General features: G+C 44.8%; 1 long non-coding RNA gene across 3 annotated transcripts; it reads right to left on the minus strand.

The window, feature by feature from the left end:
• Positions 1 to 1,691: 1,691 nt before the first annotated feature.
• LOC135580562 (uncharacterized) lies at positions 1,692 to 21,683 on the minus strand. 3 transcript variants are annotated; one of them, XR_010475397.1, is made up of 4 exons: positions 21,464 to 21,683; positions 4,107 to 4,208; positions 3,740 to 3,833; positions 1,692 to 3,537 (listed from the first exon to the last, which is right to left on the minus strand). It is a non-coding gene; the product is annotated as an uncharacterized LOC135580562 (long non-coding RNA). The 3 variants fall into 3 exon arrangements; XR_010475396.1 differs by having other exon boundaries at positions 1,692 to 3,432; positions 21,464 to 21,677; XR_010475398.1 differs by lacking the exon at positions 3,740 to 3,833 and having other exon boundaries at positions 1,692 to 3,432; positions 21,464 to 21,679.
• Between the last annotated feature and the right edge of the window lie 2,084 nt (positions 21,684 to 23,767).

Below are 23,767 nucleotides of genomic sequence, written 5' to 3' on the forward strand. Positions count from 1 at the left end.
GTACAAACCCACCACATTCAGACTTCTCAACCTTCTGTCTGGGTAGCTGCAATGAACAGAAGAATTTTATGCCTAACATTTTAACACCGCTTGACATGCTTCACAGTAGCATGTAAATAAACTACATTCTTCAGAGCACTCTATTCCTGACATATAAGGCATTTCTCATTTAGCAGATTTAATTTTGCAGGCTATGTGCATTTTTTACGTGACAACGAAGATACAAGGAGACATCTTTATCACAGAAAGTCACCAACAGCAGAAATTCCCTCTTAAAAGAGTCCATCTTTGCTGCTCTTTTAGAGTAGGAGCCTGAGACAATTCTAGCATGGGGTTAGTCATATATGACATTAGGCATAGCTTTACTAGCAAACTTTATAAATCTTAATCGCTGCTGTATTTCTGGCAACTCTCAAGTAATAATGTCAGTGGATATCAAATCTTAAGTACGTAAGACTCAATTATGATCTTGCAGAATAGAGAGACTGCTCAAATCCAGTCCAGACTGTGAACTCACAATCTGCTGTTTACTTAAAGTATATAGAACACACTTGACCTCTTCTCAGTGCCATCCATGTGGAAACACTTGACAACAGAGACCTTCCTCGGTTTTCTTAAGAATCACGTTTCTACATTTTTATCTCCTCTAATTAAGGTCTCTTCTCACTCACTCTTCCACCAAAATTGCAGGCACTTACCCAGCTCCAGTTACCCCATATGAAACATACTGGGCCCAGTTTGTGCATATGCAGTTCCAGGGGGGTGAGCAGAGTCATGGAGATTTGGGGCTTTGCCGAACTAAATGCTGTGTCTGAGCTTTTGTGTTCACATGCTCCCACACCACGATGAGCAGCAGAGCCTAACAGAAGAAAACAGGAGGCAGGGGTAGGATTGCTGCAAATGTAATTCCACTACAAGAATATTTCCCAACCCACAGCGCGTGTTCCCACCCAGCAGGGAAGGTGTGAGAGATTTCTGAAGGAGGACAGCGGAGAGTGAATCTCATCTCCCTCTGCAGCTCTGCAAGTGCTAATTGCAGGCAGGAGGAAAGGGTGTAACCGGTAGACGTCTAGGAGAAAGTCTGGGGAATACGGCACAAGGACTCATTTTGTCAGTGCTGAAGCAACCCACGAGTGCTTCACATCGCAGAATCCCTGGAAGGATTCACTTGGACACTGCTGTGCTTTGACTCAAGCCCTGGCTGCATCTTTGTCAAAACCCTCATTGCACTCAGTGGGGCACATCCCTGTGACACTGATGCCCCAGCCATGGCTGTTGTGTGGGGGTGGCAGGGGACACCTCCCAACCCACCACCAACACTGACAGAACACACCCCACCCAATAAAGGGCATGTGGGGACTAGCATTATTGTTACAAAGTTCTGGCAGCTTTGTGGAGCAGGACACATCCTGCTTACCAGAGAACTCTTTTCTACTACGAAGATAATATCTTTCCACTATTATTGTTGAGCAAGTAGGAGCTAGGAATGGTTAACAACAAATGGGAGAGGTTTGTGGAATAAAACTCTGTGTGGATAGAAGTCACCTTACATATGTAGAACTGAAATTGAGCCAGCCAGCTGCAGACCTCAGTATTTATTTAAGCTCCTAGCTGACACATTGCACTCTTTCCCTTTAGATTGACCTGTTCTCATTTCTCACATGCAGCAAAATATTATGTCCAGAAAAGAGTCAATGCTGGGTTCTTTTATTTGTTAAAACACACCCACACATTCAAACAACAATACAACAACAAACCCACAAACAACAAAAAATTTCACACACACACAAACAAAAACCCAAAAAGCCACCACAAACCAGAACAAAACTAAGAGTTGTGCCCTATGTGAGATTGTCCTGACCCTTTGCAGAGGTGGGTCTGAGAGTCAAATCCTCAGCACCTCCATGAGCTCAAACCTCCACCCTTACTCCCTGTGCTGAGCTCAGCCATGGGTGCAGGATCAGGCCACCTGTTTTCTGTAGAAAATAACAGCCCCAAACACGATTGTTTTTTTCACCGCTATGCTGTTTTTCTAAGTACCAGAAATGTCTGTTTGCTTCCAAGGGTGGTGTGGGGCAGCCTGTGCCTTTGTGCCCCTGGCGCAGCACCACAGGTTCCTCACCTCGGCAGCACAGGGACAGCATCAGTAGTTTCCTGGTGCCGGAGAGACATGTTGGAGCGATCTGAACAATTCAGAGAGATGGATTTGTCATGTAAAAGTAAAGTTTTTAGCTCCTAAAACGTTCTCTTGTCAGCGGCAGGGCAGCTGGTGCCACCATGGTGAAGGCAGGTGATGGGCCAGCCTGGGCCAGGGCAACGTTCTGTGTTGTCACTTGCTGGAGACTAGTGTAATAAAAATCAAGGATGTTCAGCCTGAAAGAGCTCAGTCACACCACAAGGAAGATAATGTTTGATTAAATATTGAATCCCTTTATACATTTGTACCAGGGTCTGAGTTGTAGTCCCTTTCCTTACAACCAGAGGACATCGCCACATCTCCAAAGATTTCAGGAATGAGGCTATTTTAGAGTTTGGTTTCCCCTGCAGCTGAAATTAAGCTACTTTGGAGATGGTTAACCAGCAACTCTAGAAAATCCCTCTGCCAGCAGAGCAGGCCAAGATAAGAAAAAAATACAATATCCCAAGTGAAATGCAGTGTGACTTTTCAGTAGCACACAAACTATGTTATGATTCAGTACCTACTATTGTTTTTCTGTAGGAGAGGTGGGTTGTACATCTTCTGTTTAGCTCTGTAACTGACCCTTGCATTTCAGTTACTCGTTTCATTTCTGCCACACTTTTCTTACCCCCTTTTGGGGAAAACATACTCCTGCCGAAATATAGTCACTGGTAAATGCTTAGACATCCTCAGACCCACCTTGGATTTAAACTTCATCTTTTTTGTGAGTTGCTGTGCATTGTTCTCACTGCTGGGGTATGTGTTATCTTGTTCAGTTGCATTTAATTTTGCATCAATTTGCACATTCTTGTCCTGGGCTGAATCCGTCAGGATTCTCCCCTGACACATTTTGCCTCTTCTTCTCCCACGTCACATGTTCCTTCTGCCGTGGCCAGATCTACTTTATGGATTCATCTTTTGGGAGAAAAGTGAGGCTGGTTTTCTCAAGTCCACGTTCTCGCCATTGGATTTTCTATGACTTCACACATTTGTCCTGACTTCAGTTCCCTAGGGGTGAAACTCAAAATCCTTTCTCACATGAGTCTCTTGGTTTGAGCAAAACGTTGCGGTTTGTGCCACATCATCTGCATAGCTGTCGATGTTTTGTGCTTTCTTTAAGCTCGTTTCTACATTCACAAGGCTAAATTTTAAATGCCATCCAAAGACAAGTCGTGTGTGTGCAGCACTGGGACCCCTTTTCGAAGGACACCTTTGGGCAAGTCATTTGACCCTGCCGTGTCTCAGTTCCATGTCTGTAACAGGAAAAAGTGAGAAAGATCTTCCTTTAGATCTTGTGAGGATCAGTGCATGAACAGAGGTGATGTTCTTGGGTATTACAGTAACAGGGGTCACGGGAGCTACACAGAAAAATAAAGCAGAAGTTAGTTAAGATTTTTTCAGCTGCTAAGGGTTAGTGTTCATTTAAAAACCTCTGGCTCTTGACAAACTGGGAGACTTACTAACATGTAGTTCAAAATAAAAAAATAAAATTAAAAAAAAACCCCTCCCAGCTGAAAGGAGGGTGTTAGCAAGTCTAACAGCACAGCAAAGCGTACTTACCTCTAGCTTGGTGAAAAATCAAAGGCGCATTTCCAGCTGTGCCCGTGAGCGCTGTTTGGTCACTGAACAAAGCAACTAGCACCTCGTATCCAACCTACCGAATGATCACAGCGCGATTCAGGTGCACAAACAAGTGCAGAAATGAGCTCCATGCACAGAACTCATTGTTATTCAATCAAGCCTTTAATTGTAAATGTTTTAAGCAAGGAATTGCACTATTTTATGGAAGCGTGCTCAGTGTTACTCTGCCACGGACATCTGTCATTCAGCAGGCGCCACCCAATAAAAGTACTTAAAATGTTCTGTTCCTCAATTAAAATATAAAACAGAGCTGTTTAGGGGCTTTTACAAGGTGGTATCTATGTACCTGACAGATTTCCACACTGGAGGAGCATGAAGCAGGATTTCAGTTTCTGATCAGAAGCAACAGCTCCACAAAATAGTAAAGCTTGATTGTTTTAATTTATTCCTAAAAAAAAAAAAAAAAAGCTTCAGGAATAGTAAAAAAATCCCACAAAGAAGAAATCCGTAAGTCAGAGATGCTCAGAACTAGGAAGGGTTGGTGCTGATCATACACACTGTACAGCCCAAAAGGAGCTGTCACATCATGCCCTGACCCTTGCAGCCATCCCAACTGGGATCCCACGTCACACCAGCCCAGCCTGGGAAATGCAGCCTTCCAGAGCAGCTTCAGGTATCCTGTGCTCATGCTGCAGCACCTCAGTGGAGAAACAGAAGTGCCTGTGCCAGAGGTAGAAACAATTGCTGCTACGAAGCCTCAGGTTCGTAAACAACTAGCTCCTGGATTTTGCACAACAGCTACTCAGAGGTGGCTTTTCCCTTGAAGCGCACTGTTCAGAAAATGAGAGGAGATCTTATGTTAGTCCTTAACTTCATCTGATGTGTGTTTTTCTTCCTCTCCAGCAGCAGCATGAGTTAAGGATGAGGCATTAGCCCTGGCTGCGATACCCCCGTCAGTTCAAGTCAGATTCATCGTGTTATTTATATGTACCCTTTTGTAAGCGTATTGATTACACAAGTGACTTCTCAAGTGCCTGGGCACTCAATACAGCCACACAATGGAGGAAAGCGTCCAGGTTAACACGGAATTACATGTGTGCTGAACATACCAGGGGACAAGAATAAATAGCGACATGTACAATTCAAAGCCACGTCTTAAGAGCTTTCTATTTTGTTGCAAGACAGCGCTACACACTATTAAAAATAAAAACTGTAATTGAATTTCCAAGGTGTGGCAACCAAAGTTTGCGAGAGTTATTCTTAGCCATGGCAGAATTGCCATCTTCAGGCCACTTTTGAGCACACCAGATTATTCCACAATAATCCAAAATCCAGTGCAAGCTCCTCCCTCCCCTCTGTTCATTTTACCCTTTGCATTATGAATGCTCTGGGTAAGGGCTGCCTGTTTCACAGGGAGTTTGGTATCACAGAAAGCTGGCTGTTGATCTCTGGATGCCTGCAGGCCAGCAATCTGTGCTACAAGTTACCCCTCTTAAAAAAATTTAAAAAGACAAGTGGATAAAACTGATACAAGCATCTGTAACAAGCTAATTGGACCCTTGTGGGCAACAGAGCAGATACAAAATTAAAACAAACAAAACATCTCATTGTACAACCGTACTTTCAGGACAGTTATCACAAAGGGATCCGTCTGGATTTTTACTTTAGTTTTCTTTTGTTTAAAAGGACCTAATTATGGCCAGAGCTGGAGTATCCTGTTTTCATCTATATTTTGCCTCTGAACCTGAGAAATTGTTAGAAGTCGGTAATTAGTATGACTTGTTAATAGAGTTTGGCTGTGATTAAGCTGTGATTGAGTGTGAGTTTGGTTCTTGTCAATGCGAATGCCTGTAAGGTTGAGAGATGTTTAATGAGACACCTGTTGTCAGCAGCACCCGGTGGGCTTTGTCGCGCCTGACTGGAATTTGTACGGTGGAGCAGGAGCGGCCGAGACACGGCAGCAGCAGGTACAGCAGGTACCGGATCCCAGAACCAGGCTGGACAACAGGCCCGCAGGTAAAGAAGGGTCAGACCCACTGGGAGGGGACATGGCCAGGTGGGTTTAAGGCCCCCCCAGAATGTCCAGCCCTTGGGTAGCTGGTAACACTGGCGCTCTTTAAAATGTGACCCATGGAGAAAGGTTCTGCACAGCTCAGCCCTTGTTTGTCCTTTTCTTTGGGCATCATCCTCGAGGAAAAATGTCACAGTGAGTGACCTCAGTTTTAATTCACAGACTGGATTTTTGTCTCAAAAATCAGCATATTTTTCCACGTGACCACCATGTAACCACTCTCTACAACAAAATCCAGACCTGACGATAAATGTGTGTATTTGAACTGCATACATAAAATATTATTTATCCCAAACTCTCTATTAAACATTTCCAAGTGGCTGCTACTTAAAGCATACCTGGGATTTACATGCAAAAAGCTGAAGCAGCTGGAAGCAATCAAGCTGGCCAATGTCACAGTCTTTTAATATCTGAGAAATACCTTAGCTGGGAACAAGCTTGTGATGTCCCTCAGGAAGGAGCCATTGGCTTTGTGATGAATCTGAGCAACCACTGGATGGCAATGCTCTACACAAATGTACCTGGGAGCGCAAGCGGCTGAGCCTGAGCAGGCTGCTGTGCCAAGGAGATTAATTCAGATCCAAGAGGTTTAGGCCACTGTGACCTTACCAATCCTTTAAACAATATTCAGACTTCTCCTAGCTGTGAGCTCCGGGCACAGAGTTTGTTCAGAGCGAACAAAGCCGACATCGTAAAGCAAACTTATTACTAGGATGAGTGCACTTTATGTTAGATCAAATATTCAGCCAGTTTGTGATGGTTTTCCTTCTCATGAAATGTGAAAAATAATTATTTGTGATTTGTGGCTGTATCAACGTATCGCAGGGCAGTTGCGCTGGCCAGCGAGTGATGACTTGAGCACAGCCCCGATGCTGCAGACATGCCGGCCAGCTCAGCCCAGCTCCCTGGGGCTCACTGCGGGGGGAGCCAGCTGAGCCCGTTTAGCTGAGCAGGCTATTTGTGTGCAGTGTGAAAAGCAAAACTAAAGAAAAACAAAACAAAACAAAAAGAAGGGTGTCCAGCAGGTTCTGCTTTGATACAGGCTCCAGAATATCACAATCAGGTGATCATCCCAAGTGCAACGCCTCTCCATGTGACAGTGGCCTCTCAGCACATGTTAATACAACTTTGCCTTCTGCTTCATCACTTATTGATAAGGAATCAGCTGGCGGCCAAATAACCTGATGTTCTTATTTTCCCCCAGGGGTGTTTCTTTCATTAACATCGCACTGGGTTAGCCTAGTTCTTGTAACAACTACATCTGGCCAAGCCTGTCTGAAAGTGTCATTGGCCCAGTTCATGCCCGAAAGAAATCCACTGACAGCTTTGCAGATGCAGCACGATATTTAGAATTGCAGCCCCACAGAAGATGTATCTAAGGGGGAATACATTATTTGTGAGGGTCAAGTTTGAAGTCAATTGACAACCACAACACAATCTTCAAATTAGGATCTAATATCATCAAGTGAGTACCTGTACACTGGCTGTTAGGTAAAGCCACTCTGGGCACACATTGCCTATTAGTCTTGCGCTACATTTTACTAGGCTAATATATTTAATAATCACAGCAAATTAAGTAACTGCTTACACTGAGAGCAAAATTAGATGGTCAGTTCAAGTCCAGCAAAAGCCCCTACACTCCCAGTTCTCAGTTCTGTACTCAAACACCTGTGTTGCACTCAGCTGTCTTTTAAGTACTGGAGAAGTAGGATAAGTAAATCAGTTTATAAAATAAATGTTACATTTCTTTTACAACCCCATTTATCTCCCTTTTCTGGACCTACCTCCTAATCCAAACAACAAGAGAACTGTATCCATCTTGATCTCCTCAGCAGTCCACTGGTAGATGCTTTCTACTGTCAGAAATACTTCAGCTTGCTGGGAAATTAAGGTTATGTCAGCAGTGGGCTGTTCAGGTCCCACTCCTGGCGGCCACCACTATGCTACAGTGACTCCAAGAGGAGGCCAGGACAAATGCTGTTGATTAGGAACCATTGCTCCAAGTTTCTTGTATTCTAATACCATCCATGGGGAGACCTCTACAAAGTGAGACAAGCCCGAACCGGCCTCAGTGGTTTCACTCTTTTTCCATTGGCTTTACAGGAAAAGGTAATTTGTTCCCAACTTCAGCACCTCAGGGCTGTGCTTGAACACAGGGTGGATAAATCAGAATATCTGCATTTATTTAACAGTCAAGGAGCACAAAGGCTGAAAAGAAGGGTGCTGCCTATTGCTCCTCCTTTGCACAACATGCTGGCTCTGGATTAGATCCTCTTGGACCCAGCGTTGACAAGGGATGGTACAAATCCCGACCGGGATCCCTGCTGCTGAGCTGGCTGTTTGAAGGCAGATCTGTGTGGGCAATCAGCTCAGCACACAAATGTGGATCTTTCTAGAGTTAGAGCAACTCTCTGGACCTCCACAAAAGTCGAGGTGACCTTGGAAACTGCAGGGCAGTCCAGAACGCTGGCGGGCAAAGGCGATTTAGAAAAATGACATTCTAGACTAATTCCAACCCATTACAAAACTCTCAGGAAAAATGAACTGTAGCTACTGAAGTGGCTCGTTCTGTTCAGTGGCACAATGTAATGGGGGATCTGTCACTGTCAGCGCTGCTCTTGTCTCGCTGAAAGCCACCGTGCCTTTCACAACCACTAAATAACAATCCCAGCCAGCTGTCCCACCTGCCGGAGCAGTTTCTATTCTGGGCTTTGGTGTGCTGTAGTTATTGTGCTTATTGATTAGCTGTGGCTTATAGTCCCCTGACATTGTTAGGGAATATTCTCCTGGTTAAAATCACTAGAACTGATAGAGGCAGAACATCTCACACCCGTCTGCAGCAGCCCAGGAGGGCTGCGCTGTGGCTGCGTCTGCAGGTCAGACTATGGTGGACTGTTACGGAATGAAAAGGAGGCTAAAAAAGGAATGTTTTGAGAAGACACCCGAGTTAGAAAAGACTGAGGGCCTCCCTGACTCCAGCTGTCAATAAGGTGTTAGACAGGGTAAGATTAACACCCTTTAGCAATGACACAGCTGTTCCACTGAAGGTGATAACATGCAATCAGGGAGGGAAGAGTCCAACATGGAATAATGAGCAGAGCAAGTGAATATTGGCAAAAGGGAAGTTTTTAGCCCAAGAAGCTGAAAAGGCCTCTTTGAGCTGATTATTTTAGTGGTTTTAAGTAAGTATAAAAAAACCCCAGAGCCTCACTTTAGGTCTGCAAAACAAGCTCCAATATTTACCCCTCTTTTTAAAATTAGTCTGGCTCCTAGGAAGAAGAAAAATAGTGATAATAGAGAATGAAGTCTCTTATCTGCCTCAGCAGTGAGCGCACAGATAAACACAAAAATCCCTACCCTAAAGAAGGCATGTAGCACTGAATCTCATCGGCTGAAAGAACTGAAAGTTGTGATAAGAATAGGTTTGGGAAGACAACAGATTTAATAGTGGAAAGAACCTGGTATTTTGCCCACTTTTGTCTTCCATGGAAGGGAATCTGAACAATGAATTTCACTCTCTATTTGCTAATGGCTAAAGGTAGAAATTAGTGTTTTGATACAGCTTCAGCTTTTCTGCTGACCTGACTGAGCTTGTCCAATGCATGAGAAACCCCAGATCAAAACAATGGCACAGGTTTCTGCCAGGGGCGGGGAGACATCAGGATTCTTCATACAGAGTTAAACGTGGTAATTAAATGATGCCCAGTGGCCACCATCTAATCTCTCTGCCCACCCTGCATACGAACAGCACTTCTTCAGCCATGTGGCCCATTCCATTATTAGATTTTGGCTGGACTTGAGCATGATGAGAGTGTCTAGCTGAGAGACGGTGGAGAAAGTGGCATCACCCCTTCAAAATACAGCATGGGCTTAAGCCCATCGTAAACTGTGCTGCTCTTTGGAGGCAGCATTTGGGGGATCTCATCTGACACTCATGCTCTGCCTGTGTCCAGAGAGAGGCCAAATCCTGTGGCACTAACAGAGGGAACGTTTTAATCAACTGATCTCTACCAAACCCATCAGATCCCTGAATTCTTGATGGGTCGGAACTGAGAACCGTCCGTCTATCCTCCCCCAAGACTCAGGGACCCACCAGCCCTTTGCCGCCTCACTCCCCATCTCATCGATTACCCACAACCCATCAGAAAAAGAGATTACTCTTGACCCCCACAGTGCCAAAGCTGACAAGTCCTGTTCCTCCCTCTGCTGGGACCTGCCCTGGGGAGCCCCTCTGCTCCTTCTATGTCCCCTGTCACTCTAAGCTGCTCCCCAGCAGCCCCACATGAGCCATTTCGAGGAATAAAGCGAGCCAGGCCCCACCACCGCCTCGCAGGGAAGCGACAACCGCTACATCTGTTCGCTCTCCTCGGCGCTCGGGAGCTGTGACATTGCAATCAGTACAGCCTGGAACGGAACAGGCAGGAGCTCCAGGGAGAGGAGAGGGTCTGGCTGGAAACAATAACAACCACGGGGACACCACCGGCACCAGCGGGAGCAAAAATGTTGCTTTACCACTTCTGAGCGGAGCGGAACATATGGACAGTCTGGGACTGTTGTCAGCAGCCCAGAATGGGGTAGCTCTGTTCTGGCAAACTCCATTTTTTGTCTTTATGACCAAAGAATAGTTGCATGTTGGAGGCTCTGTAGTTGCTAGGGGAAGAGCCATTAATATGTTGGCGACTGAGAAGTCAGCCAAAGCAAATGCTGAGATAAAATTACTTTTTCCCACTTCTGTTTCACCCTGAGCGTGTCATCCAGTGTGTTTTCTCTGCTCAGGGTACCTCTTGCATACTGTGCTGTGCTAACTTCTCTGTCCTTTTTGATTTTATTTCTCACCTTTCCCAATCACAACTCCAAAGAATAATATAAATCTGACAGCCTGTAAAGACTTCTTACATGATAAATCCCTGCTTACCGGCAGAGCAAGACTGCAGACTGTTTTTCTCCTGTAAGAACTTTTCTCTAATAGCCTGAAAATTAAGAATAGCAAATAAAATAATAGTGATGGTAATGGTGAGATTGTGCTGCTAAATGAGACCATGAGGATGGGAATACACCCGCAGGAGGGAGATCAACAGAATAATTAGTTACAGGGTTCAAGGGCGCTGTCTGCTTCCCAGCACACAAGAGGTTACCAGGCTTCTCTCTGCCCAGCTCCTGAGGTAACTGTTCATCACCTCATTCCACACCAGAAATGCCTTTTCCCCTGCCTAGTTCCACCTCCTGGGACAGGCAGTGGCTCCCCAGGTCAGCTTCTCCCCTCAAACACTTGCAGCCTGTTTCTCCACACTGGTCAGTGCCCGCACAGGTGACAAGGCCAATTCTGGAGAGGCTTAATCCAAACCAGAACAAAATATGCTTATTCCAAAATAAATACATCTGTAAATCTCCTGATTGTAGAACAGAGTTCACAAAGCAATGGAGGGAATACAAGCTTAGTGCCTCTCAAGCACCCCTCCCTCCCTTCAGCTCACTCACCATCCATAAATAACAATGCAACTATAAAGATGATTTTTTTCAAAAGCCCTCAATTTTAAAGCAACTGTTCCCAATTCCCTCCAGTAATTCCCCAGACAGGTCCCCTTTACCCTGCCGCACAGGAGCATGGCTCCAGACCACGCTTGAATGAAGTCAGTTCTGCTTTGCTTGTTTGCTCTAACCCACACCACTTACAGCTATTTTCAAAGCTGAGAAACAATACAAAGCCGCGTTTTGTATGATCATGCAATACCCTGCAAACACACAAGTATTCATTAAGAAAAATAGTCTAGGCTCTATGACTGCCGGATTCTGACTCCGCTGTGACACAGGCACTTTTTTTTTCATCATGAGACACCAAACAAAAGTCACGAACAGTTCCTCTGATCAAAAGAAACCTCTGCCAGAGTCTGCGCCTTGTTCAGCCCGTCCCTTCATGCCAGCCACTGTTCACTTCATTGAACGCTCACTCTGCTCTGCACATGAGTCTTGAGAAAGTCAGAGCAAATTCTACACCGTACATAATACACTGAGAACATGCATGTTGCTTCTATCAGTGGAAAAGGAATTAACTACTCTGGGACACAGAAACCTTGTACACAGCAGTTAGCAATGCTGGGGTCTGTTACTACTTTGTCCATACTGTCAGTATGGATCTACATGGCCTTGCTCTGGTACTACTCAGTGTTGTATATGGAAATGGTATTAGTTTTAAAAATGCTTTGCTTTTATGTAACAGATCAATTACAGTCTTAATAAATAATAACCAATATTCAGAACTGGTCTGAATGCCTTCTAAATCCTAAGCAACTTTTCTTCATGTATCTTCTGACTGTTCATTTGTCAGGTTTCAGTTGCTGCGCTGTATCACCTTTATCTGCTCCGCAACACTCCCGGCATCTCCGAACACGGCCAGTGACTTCAGCCTGCTTTGTACACACATACTCTGCAATAAATAACTAGCCACTTAATTGCAGGTGAAGTATTAGATCAGTGTATTCTGAAAGCATCTAGAAGTGTAGGAGGCGAGTTTTGCGAGGACAAGAACAGCATTTGCTGAATGTACTTTGGATATTTTCAGTGAAACCATCACAAGAGTGCTTCAGGTTGAAAGAGCTACAGAAAAATGCATCTCTGTCTTGCATGAGACTTTGGCTATTTTTTCCATTGTTTCCCATGCTAGTTGGGAACAAAAACACAAACATTTTGACCTTTTCCATTAAAGGGAACAAAAGTTTGTCTCCAAGGCAGTGGGAACCATGAAATCAAGAGCTGGAATACAAAGTTGTGCCTTCTTTTTTTAGAAAACTGAAGAGGAGCAAGGAATCCTGGACCACCATCCCTAGAGCTCAGTGAGTTCCATCGTCTGGAGGTGTGAAGGGAAAAGCCCTGCTGTGGAAGCCCCTGATAAGCATGGAAGTCTCATGTTCTGAGCTCCCGGCTGACCATCTACAGCTTCAGCACAGAAGCCACTAGTCTCATAAAACCAATAGTCTACTCAAGGCTTTCCACTACAAGAAAAAAAAAAAGAAAAAGGCAGCTTGGGATCAGATGCTCCCAAGGCTTCCCAACTCCTGGCTTCGCCCTGGATTGGCAGATGCCTTGCAAAGGAAACTGGAGCCAACCAGGCCCATGGCTCCAGCACCTCCCCGAGCACCTGTGATAAAGTCAGATAATTGGTAGGAAAAAGTAGATTCTCTCTAACTTGGTCAGCATCTGACTCATCAATGATTTTAATGGAAGACCGTTCCATGAGAGGGAATTGCATCGGCTCCAGTCACTAATGTCACGATAACCACAAGGGTAACCATGAGCTTTCTATCATATTTGGGTGTAAAACTCCATGTCCTCCACTGGAAAGGAAATAAATCGTTATCCACATTTCACCTATGGTGAAACTGAGGCACCGAGAAGTGAAGTTCATGAACCAGTGTTTTCACAAATGCACTGGCCCAGCTGGGTCTGCTGTCAGCTCTCCTGGCTGCTGCTTTTAGCACAGGCTGTGTTTCCATCTCATCGTCACACAGAGGCAGCCACAGTGGCATAAGACCGTGGACTTAGTTTCTCACCTCTTGAATATTCAGTAGCAATGCTCAAACATGGCTTCAAATGCTTTAAACATTCTGAACTTTTTACTTAAATGAAAGAATGCTCTTCAAGGTGCAGGAGGAGTCAGACCCTTAGGCTTTCTTTGTCTGGAAAAAAACCTGTAACTGTTTGAAGAAAATAACCCTCCTCACTGATTGAAATGGAATAATTGAAACACTCTTAATAGCTATTAGTTTGGTGATGAGAAGGCCCTATTTAGCGAGGCTAAAGGATTGAAGAGGAAACAATTTGAATTCCTCCAGACGAGCTCCCTCTCTCACAGCACGCCCTCTCCAAAACCTCCTCCGCAACTCCACCGCTGCCCAGCTGACTTTAAACTGCCAACACCGACAAAAAGGGGACGTCACATCTTTTACAAACAGCCTTTTGTTTGCCGCTCTGACACCTGCAAAAAGCAAAATTGTTATTTTCTTGCTGCTCGTTGCTAGTTTGATGCCCGCTCTGGGGCCCTACATCAGAGACACTGTTCAAAACAGGTTGCAGGGGTCCGTTTCCGCGCTGTCTGCCGATGGTGCTGCCTGAAGGAAAACCATGGAAACGGAGTTTGACAGCCTCAGGGGGACCCACGGCTGCCAGAGCCGCTGCCTTTGAGCGCCTGATGAAGACATCACAGAGCAAACACAACATTAAAACACTGCTGGCTGCTTTGCATCACTTAGAATGCAAATCTCTTTGTTCTGCGCGGCCCTCGTGTTTGGTAGCCAAGGAATCCGTCCTGTCATCTAACACGGATTTGACGACCCTTTTCCCCCACCCCAAACGTTCATCGTCACCTCCCCCAAAAAAATCATTTGTTGTGGGAGGCAGGTTCGCGTGGGGATGTACATGTGAAATGGCCCCAGCTTTTTTCAGTTCCTGGGATTTCTACACAGAAATTAAACACCCCTATTGCACAGTAGAGCAGGCTGGGTCGCTTTGTTGCTCCTTCTGCATTATTTGATTTGGATTTATTTACATGGCAACTCGCAGGGGTAAATTTTATGTCATCTTTATGTTGCAGACTAAAAGGCTGAAGTAACCCTTTATTTGAGCAGCATATCCCTTCCAAACCTTCAAGGTGTCCATATGAAAACAAAGGGGAAAAAACTCAAGACCCTCCTGGCGCCGTAATTCCAGTTTTACAACTTTTTATGCTAAATTTGAGCTGTGTGGTTATTAATTACAAAGGGAGTGCCCTTTGTAAGCAGGCAGTGTTTTTGTTGCAGATTCTGATTGCCTTGGTCAAGGCAAAGCTTTGCCATGACCCATGCCTTGGCACTTATATGTGCCATTTCGGTAGCTAAACATGGGGCGGCTGGGAAGGCTTTTGTGCTGACTGGAGAATCCCTAGTGAGCGTATGCAGAAGGAAGGAGCTGGTGTGTGACAGCAAACAAACTGACCATCCTCTCAGAAGCAGTAATTTCTTGTTTCATTCTTTCTCCACTGCCTAACTCACATATAATTCACGCTGGGAGTGGGTTGTCATCCCTACACTGGCAGCAATACCCAACTCAGGGCTGCAGCTTGCAATCATGAAATTATTTAAGCACCTGTTTAAATCTGCCTCTACCAAGATTCAGGAAGACTTAAATGACATTTAGATTAAGACCATTCTCAAAGGCTTTCTTAAAAATACAGCTAGCAGCCCTATCTAAGTAGCTTCTTGGGCAGCTTTGGGAAGCTTGGGCTCAAGGGCCCTGGACTGGAGGACGTAGCAGTGGTTACACCAAAATGAAGCTACTGCCTCCTGCCCACATCTTTTGCTAATAAACCTGGTGGCCACTGGAAATAATCCATAGAAAGGCCACAGTTTTGCCACCCTTGCATTTTAAAGGGATCAGTTCTACAACTTGGAACACAAGGCACACCCGAGATTAGAAACATTTCCAAGTCATGGCCAAGTCCTTTTCCTTTCCTTGCTACTGCCACAGTGGCTGCTGGTCTGTGCCATCTGCAGTCCATCAAAATCAGGCATCTTCATACAAAGCTGGAGAAGAACAGCCTGCCAAGACAAGGTTTTCTACTGAGCAGCTCTTTTCTATTTCCAGTCCTGGTCCCAGGCAGCTTTAAGTCTTTTTTCCAGCTACAGCCAGAGAAAAGACACACTTTGCAGCACAAGTAAGCTGTGCCTGCAGAAACTATTATTTGTAGGTGAAATCAGCATGCAGCTATTGGAAAATACAGCTATAAATCTCCACACAAGTGTTGAGGTAATGTCACACAGTATTTTGGCAGTCACCAAGGAGATACAGGTGCTCTTGTTTCTCTCCGATTCCTAAAGCCCTTTGGGTTATCCGAGTCTTTCTCCTTTTACACTTATTTTCCCCCACCTTTTTTCTTTCTTACTAGGCTGAGTCCTGGAAAGACCTTCCCTTTTCTTACAGCCGTATTGAGTCTGCTGTCCTGACTCAAATCCCTCTGCAAAACTTCACAGAAGTGACATAAAAAATAAAAATAATAATAACTTTTAAAAAGTACTCTTTTGGGTCACATTTTTTCCCTGCACATTGGTGTCCTCTGAGTTTGAATTGCAGTGTTTAGTTCTGACTGTGAGGCAAAGTTGACAGTTTCCCGACTGACCCAAAGTCAGGTCAGAAAAGAAGAATGAAAACCAGAAAGACAGCCCAGAATGTCTGAGCAGACAACAATCAGATTTTCATGTCAAAAAGAGGGCAAAACTAAGAATGTGAGACTTGCATGAAAAGTTTCATAGACAGTTATTTTTTTGTTTTCACAGTGGGACAAATTCCACTTTTATTCCAGTTCATCTGTAAAACACGAGGAGCCAGCTGAGCTTAGCATTGGTTCAGAATGAGCACAGCTGACAAGGTAAAAGGGACTTTTAACTGCTGCAGTTCTAAGAGATTATTTCAATGAGAAAACCCCTCAAACTGATTTCCAAATGATAGGGGAAAGCAATCAAACATCATCTAACATCTCCTGACGCAGCAGACTCCAAGGCGTAATTAATGCCTTAGTCATTTCAAGACAGGTCATCTCCTCCTGTTCTCTCAGGCTTAGCAGAGGTACACGATGGTGTCCTCTGGTTCTTGCTTACAAAGAATTGCAAACAAGGAGGCAGCTTAAAGAGTCTGGGAGCAGAGGTAACGGTCAGAACTTGGGTGCAGGTGGAAGAGCAGCACATGAAAGAGCAGCTGGGCTAGAAAAAGGTTGGGACCAACTGTTTTAGCTCACACATAAGATGTCAGGTGAAATCTAGTGAAATCTAGCTCCCCTACTTCTTCATGTATCTTGGAGACCACTGTGTGTTACTTTGATTCAGGGACCATGACATCTGAAGAGTGAAGCCTGCATTTCATACACAAGGTACTTTCCAAATGTTAATTAATTTTCAAGGCAAGCTGAAAAAAACTAGTTCATTGCCAGCGTGTGACCCTTCCCATGGAGCACTGTGTTCCTCTCCATGGTTTAGTGCTAGATTTAGGTTATGGTTGGACTTGATGATCTTAAGGCTCTCTTCCCACCAAAACAACTCTACAATTCTATGTTTCTCCAGCTGTATCTCCTCACACCTGAAACACTACCTCTGTTTCCCCATCTCCCTGACACAGAGAGGTACAATGGCACAAGGCATTTCCCAGGGAACTGTCCTCACTAATAGTGACATTGCCCAAGTGGAGCCTGAATCCCATCAGCAGGAAAGATCCCTCCCATCCAGACAGCAGTGCTGATCAGAGAGTTTGGGACTCCCAGTATGTTACAATTTGCAAGTCTACAGCTATTAGACAGAGAGGGATATTCAGAAACAGCCTAATTAGTTGCATTTTCTTTTCTAACCTCAGTCAAAAACCAGTCAGACTGTGCTTTAGATTGTGACATCCTATTAAATGCAGAACACAGGCCAATAGCTTTCATTTTCCCTTGTGATGCTACAGACTCTTGTATTTATAGTTTGACAGAGAGACATAATTAGGCCTCAGAAAGGACAAGTCTAGACTATTAGTTCCCCACAGAGGCTCCCTGGAAAAATCAGAATCCACAATTATTCTTCACTTTCCCACTGAGGCAAATTTGTGGATATCTGCTCTCCTGCCTCAGATATCGTGTTCACGGCCTTTAAACCTGCGACTTTACAGTCCTGTCACTGGAAGGGCACAAGGGAAGAGACAGGGAAGGACGATGCTGGTGTTGAACTTTCCAAAGGGACAAGAGCAAGTTAAGAACAATGTATGGCATCACTAATGCTATAGGTGTGAGTGCTTTTCAGTGCTGCAGTCAGAGCGCCAAGGAATTTATTGCCAAACAGAACTGAGCTTTTTTAAAAAAAAAAAGTTAACTTTCCATCTCTATGACACATAACATGAACCAGACACAAATAAGCAGACTGAGCATGATTCCTTTCCAGGGCAAGGCATTTAGTGACACTTTTTCACTAGGGTCCTTGCCCATTCTCCTCTGCTGCTGAGTTACCTGCAGCTTCACTTCTCAGTTTTGCCCAACCAGGAAGCAAATTCAGTCTCTGATTGCATCAGTCTCTCCCTCACAGACAATTCTTTGGTCTTCCTTTGCTAAGTGATACATACCAGCTCCCTCTTGCTCCTAGTTTCCAAGTGCTTGGATGTTCTCTGTGCCTCTCCTGTTGAGCTGCAGCCTTGGACACACCTGATTTGAATGAGCTCTCAGCCTCAATATGAGCACAGAGCACTGGTCCTTTGTTTGTTTTTGCAATAGCATCATATTTCAGAAGCATCTTCAGTTCATAATCCCCAGTAATCCTCAGATCCCGCTGTGCCTAGCCAGCAATCCCTAATTCTATGTAAACCATGCTACAGCTGTCTTCATTATATCACATGTTACTGTTTTCAAGCCATTTCCTCAATCTATCAGCATTGTATTGAATTTTAATCCTATCTTCCAAAGTGTTACTCAACACATTGCCTGGGAATTGGACTCACAAGGAGCATCAGCTCTTGTTCCCTCCTGCCTCCCATCACTAAACTCACTGCACGGTCTGTTCCCAAGCCAGGGATGTGTAGCACAGAATACACTGCTGCCGCCGCCGCCTTTTTGTTGTTGTTGCAGCATTGTCCTTTCATATTTGAGATGTCAAACCTACTCGAGATTATTTCACCTCATGGAAAACCCTGAGCCCATGATACCACAAAACTGAGCAGAAATTCTGTGCAGAGCTTATTCACCTCTCAACAAGTGCAAGAAAGGCTTTTCTATGCATAACATGCAAAGCTTATTCCTCACTTTGGCCATAGGTTATCATCCCAACCAGGCTGCCACAGAAAGTGAAACTCTCCATCACCCAGGGCTGTGCGGTTGCTAAATGTCCTCATCACTGACATGGGCACCTTTTCCGGGCCAAAATGACACCAGTTGTGGGTCCAGGGTGCTGTGCTGTACTCGGCATCTCTCCACACAATTAGACCGGCTGTTTGTGCTCAGGCTCTCAAGCACTCAGTGGAAGTAAAATGCTTACACAATCCCCCTGCCTACAAGGCCTTGAAATCTTTAGGGGGCCTGGCTTTGTTGCCTGGTTTTCCATTGACAGGCTGATGGAGACATCACAAATCTCTCCAAAGGCCAGACACTACGCTTCTTTCAACATCAAAGGGTGTCAATGTTCACTCTGCCTCGCAGCCTGGGGCAATATAAATCACATGTGAATAGGTGAACTGAGTGTTTCAGGTTAAATTCTCTCTGGATATACAAATATTTCTGCTTGGATAACTGATATTATTGTGTTGTTTCTCCATCAACACCAAATATTTTCTATAAATCATAATATTCATATGGAAAAGAAAGCTTTATAGGTGAAAAAAAATGAAGTACAGTGTTGTAGGAAGATAATTAACTCATTTTGAATATATGTTGTTAATCAGTAAACTGATGATTTTTGTTGGGCTCCTTCAACATCCATATTTATCTCCATGTCCTCTTGGACTGAATTGAGTCTCCGGTCACAGGGATGTGAACCACCTTCCCCAGAACAGATCTGGTGTGTTTCTTCCCAAAAGCACTTGAACCCCAGGCAGGCTCAGGACTGCCCTGCTCACCTGTTCCCCACGCTGCTCCTCGCTCCCCCCCGCACAGCTCTTGCAGCCGGTGACACAGATGTCACCTCCTGGCTCAGGTCACCAGCTGGAGAAGTCAAAATCCCTGGGTGGTGGCTGTTTGGAGAGTCTGATTCACCCTGACTGGCACAGTTGTTGGCACCTCTGCGAGGGGTCTCCACCACCTCCAGACAGGAAACAGGACAGCTGGGGCTGTCAATAAGTGACACTGCACAGAGACGGCTCTCACACCTGCCGAGCCTTCTGCAGGCAGGGCCCTGGCAGGAGCTACCAGCAGTGCTACATCAGCACATTTGCATGACACCCGCGCCGCTGCCAATTGGCCCTGCCTGCTCCGAGCAGCAGTAGCAAGCACCTGATGCTGCTGCAGAGAGAATTTGGTCCAGCATCTTGCAGAGTATTCAACAGATCATCCCCTGGGAGAGAATGCCAAGTCCCCAGGGGTTTTGCTGTTCCTGGGAAAGAAACAGCTATTAAATTCAGGCTGTTGGCTACTTGACAGCTCCAAGCCTCCCCACATCTCGCCTGCACTCAGCAGCCAGCTACATCCCCCTGGTTTGGCGGGGCAGGGAGCGAAGCAGACGGCAGCTCGGCAGCATCTGCAGCCTCCTGCAGAGCACACAGCTCGTCCTCCCCACCGCGACTGCTGTTCTTCTCACCAGAGACAGATTTTTCCCTTGGACCGACAACCAGCTCAGCCTCCAGGGCTTCGCACCAAGCAGAAACAGGAGCTGGGAAACTACATGGTCTTAAATGGTGTGGGTTTAATGAGGTTTTTTTTTTTTATGACCTCTGCAGGAAATTGCTTGTGCTCAGTATTGTGTTGGAGTAAGTAACACCCAGCAGAAATTGTAGTGAGGCAGTAATGCCAAGTAGCTGTCTAAGATCTCTATGCCACCAGGCAGTGATTTTCATTTCATGCATTTGTCACAATTTGCCAACAGAGTTACAGACAACCAGTACATCCCCTTGAATGAGAAAGAAGAAGGGGAAAAAGCAGCCCAGCATTAGGGAAAACACACTGAGCCACTGTGGGTTGTGTAGGTCTCCCCATCACCCCCCAGCCAGCCAGGGGCTGCATTGTGACTTGAGTCACATACCCCTTCACACAAACTCAGGGATTAAGAATAGAAGAATGTATTTGCATGCCCTTTTCTGGAAGGTTTTAGTGAGCATCAGGTGAATTATTATGGGAGACTATGGTGGGTCCATGGATTCCCTGACAGAGGGCATGGGAACAGATATTAGCCTTGAAGATATTAAGGCCTACCCATGAGAAAGATGGGAGTAAAGGAGTATCTGGAGATCTTAAGGTGTACCCGAGAGAGAGAAGGGAGTAAAAGAGTAACACTGATGATAGCAAAATTAGTCAATGAGATGTTACTACTGCAACTTGTAACTAATAGCAAAAAGACACATGAGCTGGTAAAGCCTATATAAAAATGCATTTGTGGCAATAAATGGAGAGTGCTGTTTGTACTTAAGAACTTGGTCTATGTCATTTGTCCATCTCAACCACAACAGATTATAACCCGGATTTTCCATTATTGCCATTGCCCAAGCTGCAAAGATAGCAAACCATCCTAATGCAAAGGATCTTCCCAGAAAGCTGTTCCTTATAAATATGGACTTCCCAAAGGTATCGGGGAGATTGTCTCTCTGCTCTACTCAGTGATATTCAAGCACATGCACCTACAGCATTACAGGTATCTCCGTAACAGTTATTTTCATTTTATGCTACGCTGGCCTCCTTCCTTTCCACACCAAAGTGTCCTCCTGCCCCTAATCTCTGTCAAAGGCACCAAGCAGTTCCCCTACCCTCACATCTCTGAACTTCTAGATGCCACATACCGAGTTGATTTTGGTTCCTGAATCCTCCTGCTGCTCCTCGTTGTTGCAGCCATCACAGCATGTATGAGGATATGAGCCTGTGCTGTGGGATATTCTGGAGAAGTTACTTACCTACATCTACATACTCATACAAAGTGAGGACACTCAAAGGTACCCAGAAGATCACTCACCAATACAACAGAAGGCCTCAATCTTGAATGGCTCCCCTTAGTGGTGTCCCAGTCTAAGAAGGAGACCATCCACTGCACAGCCACTACTCCCATGAAGACCAAATCAAGCCTGTTCTTCAGCAGCTCCATTTATAACTCAACTGAATCTGAGCGGCGGTCATTTATGGTAGTGGTCTGGAACCTTCTCTCAACCAAGGCATTTCATTGGCCAAGGGCTCTGTTTGTCAACCAAGGGGCGGGTACTTGACCCTGGTGGTCCATCAGCTGGTGCTTTTGGGGATGATGAGCGCACCTGCCATATGAGCTCTTCACACAGCAAGAGGGAATGGCTTTCCCTGAGCTTTTGAACGCCTTTAAAAGGACCATTGTGGGATTTTTCACTCATTTGCATCAACTACTGTGAAATCATGATGTGAAAATCTTCACATTTCGAAACGTGTTTGACTCTTTCCAGGATTTTTTTGACACGCAGGCTGCTCAGTCTGGGAATGATTACCTTGCAGAAGTTGTACCTCGTCCATTGACTCACTAGGCCCATCTCGTGCCTAGCTTAAAATCTGCATAATGAGCAGCAAACCATTTGCCTTGCAATCCATTCTCCTGTTCAAAGCTTCTCATGTGCCAGGTTGCTGTTTTTTAATCACACAAAATGGTATGTATTAATGAGCTCTGAAGTTACATAAAGATAGATCTAAAGTGTAAAAACACTAATATGCCCTGTAGCATTCAGTGCTTTGAACACGGAATGGCATCTGTGTGAGAGTGTGATTGCATGCAGCTATGGAAACCGGTGCCAGAAAATGGGGAAATGCTGAGCAAGTAGTGCAAGATTGGAAAAAAAAAAAACACTAAGCAAAACAAAACACAAACCTGGGGACAAAGATATTTCATTTGCATAAAAAGGCCTAGTTCGCTAGCAGCCGGAATTTGCAACTTTCTGCTTTTAAAAGATTCTTTTCTGGTTCTGCTGGCAACATGTAGATTGTATTTTTCCTGAAATAAAATCTCCCTCTCCCTCCATCCCCCAGCAGAAATGAAGGGCCAGCCGGTTCCCAGGTCAGCTGTGGCTGCTCCAAACTGGACAAGTTTTGCAAGCCTGGAAAAGCGCAGGGCCTTTCCCCATCTTTGCGTGCATCCTGAGCACTTTCCTTCTCATTTCCAGATGGTGCCAATTAAGAGTAAGAACCCCTTGTTAACAAAACAAGCACAATCTGAGACTTTAATGAATAAAACTAGAGTCATATAATATGCCCAAGAGACACCAAAATGAAAAGAACGATTGCAGTTGGCCAACACTTAGGTTGCTGGGTCTTAAATTTGTAAAATGCTAGGGTTGGAGATTTTATTTTTAATACTAAAGGCTGCCTTCTACTGCCGAGTTCAGTGGGATTATTTTGAGGCTTAAAGATAAGCACTTGGATAAACCATTGCAATCAGTGACTGAGGTGGGACTTAAGCAGTAAGCCTGGGCCATATGTAATTCATATGAGAAGGTATTTTTCTCATATATTATTGAGTTCATTTTATTAATTGGTAGTTGGTAATCAGGAGTGCATCCATGCTTTCAAACAAACCAAAAACAGATAGTCCTGGCTAGAAGAGCTCACCAAAGAGACGTAACTAAAACCACTGCCTAGAAATGGCATCTACATGAACTCAGGCTACAAAACAGATTTGCCTGTTTTATGTCACAGGGAGACAATTAACTTTCTTCACAGATTACCCAAGGATGTAATGGATGATCTGTCACTTGAAAACCTTACCTCGAGGGTGAGCACCTACCTAAAGAACATTCTCTACCACTGCTATGTGCAACTTCTCTCAGTTCACAGACTTCTGAAAATATTCCTATGGATGTTTCAGCTCTTGGGTAGCAAACCTTAAGGTTGCCTTGTTTGCATGAGTTACCATTTCCTGACTCTGCACAAATAAGTCATGAACTCTGGGATTTGTGGACCACAGTCTACAAAAAAAGTCACTTTACTCAATCCAGTGTTCTGAAGTTGATGGAAGACTTATGGAAAAAATCCCCCGGTGTGGTGGAAGAGGTCTTTCTGACCATACAGTCTGTAAGTCCAAAAAGATATGTTGGAGTAGAGTTGAGGGGAGATAACCAAGCAAATGTTGGATAACCTTTTCCTTTAATAATTTATTTCTGTGTTGGGAAATATACTGCAGTATTTTCATATTTGTAAATGCTTGATTTTTTTGGTATGATGGTATTCAAAGCCTGAGCACATACCAGCTGGTAGGATACTACATCAAAAACCATACCATGCCCATCATAGCATAAGCCTGTTAAAA

The sequence above is a fragment of the Columba livia genome, chromosome 11, assembly GCF_036013475.1.
Source record: "Columba livia isolate bColLiv1 breed racing homer chromosome 11, bColLiv1.pat.W.v2, whole genome shotgun sequence".
In the NCBI taxonomy this organism is placed as follows: Eukaryota; Metazoa; Chordata; class Aves; order Columbiformes; family Columbidae; genus Columba; species Columba livia.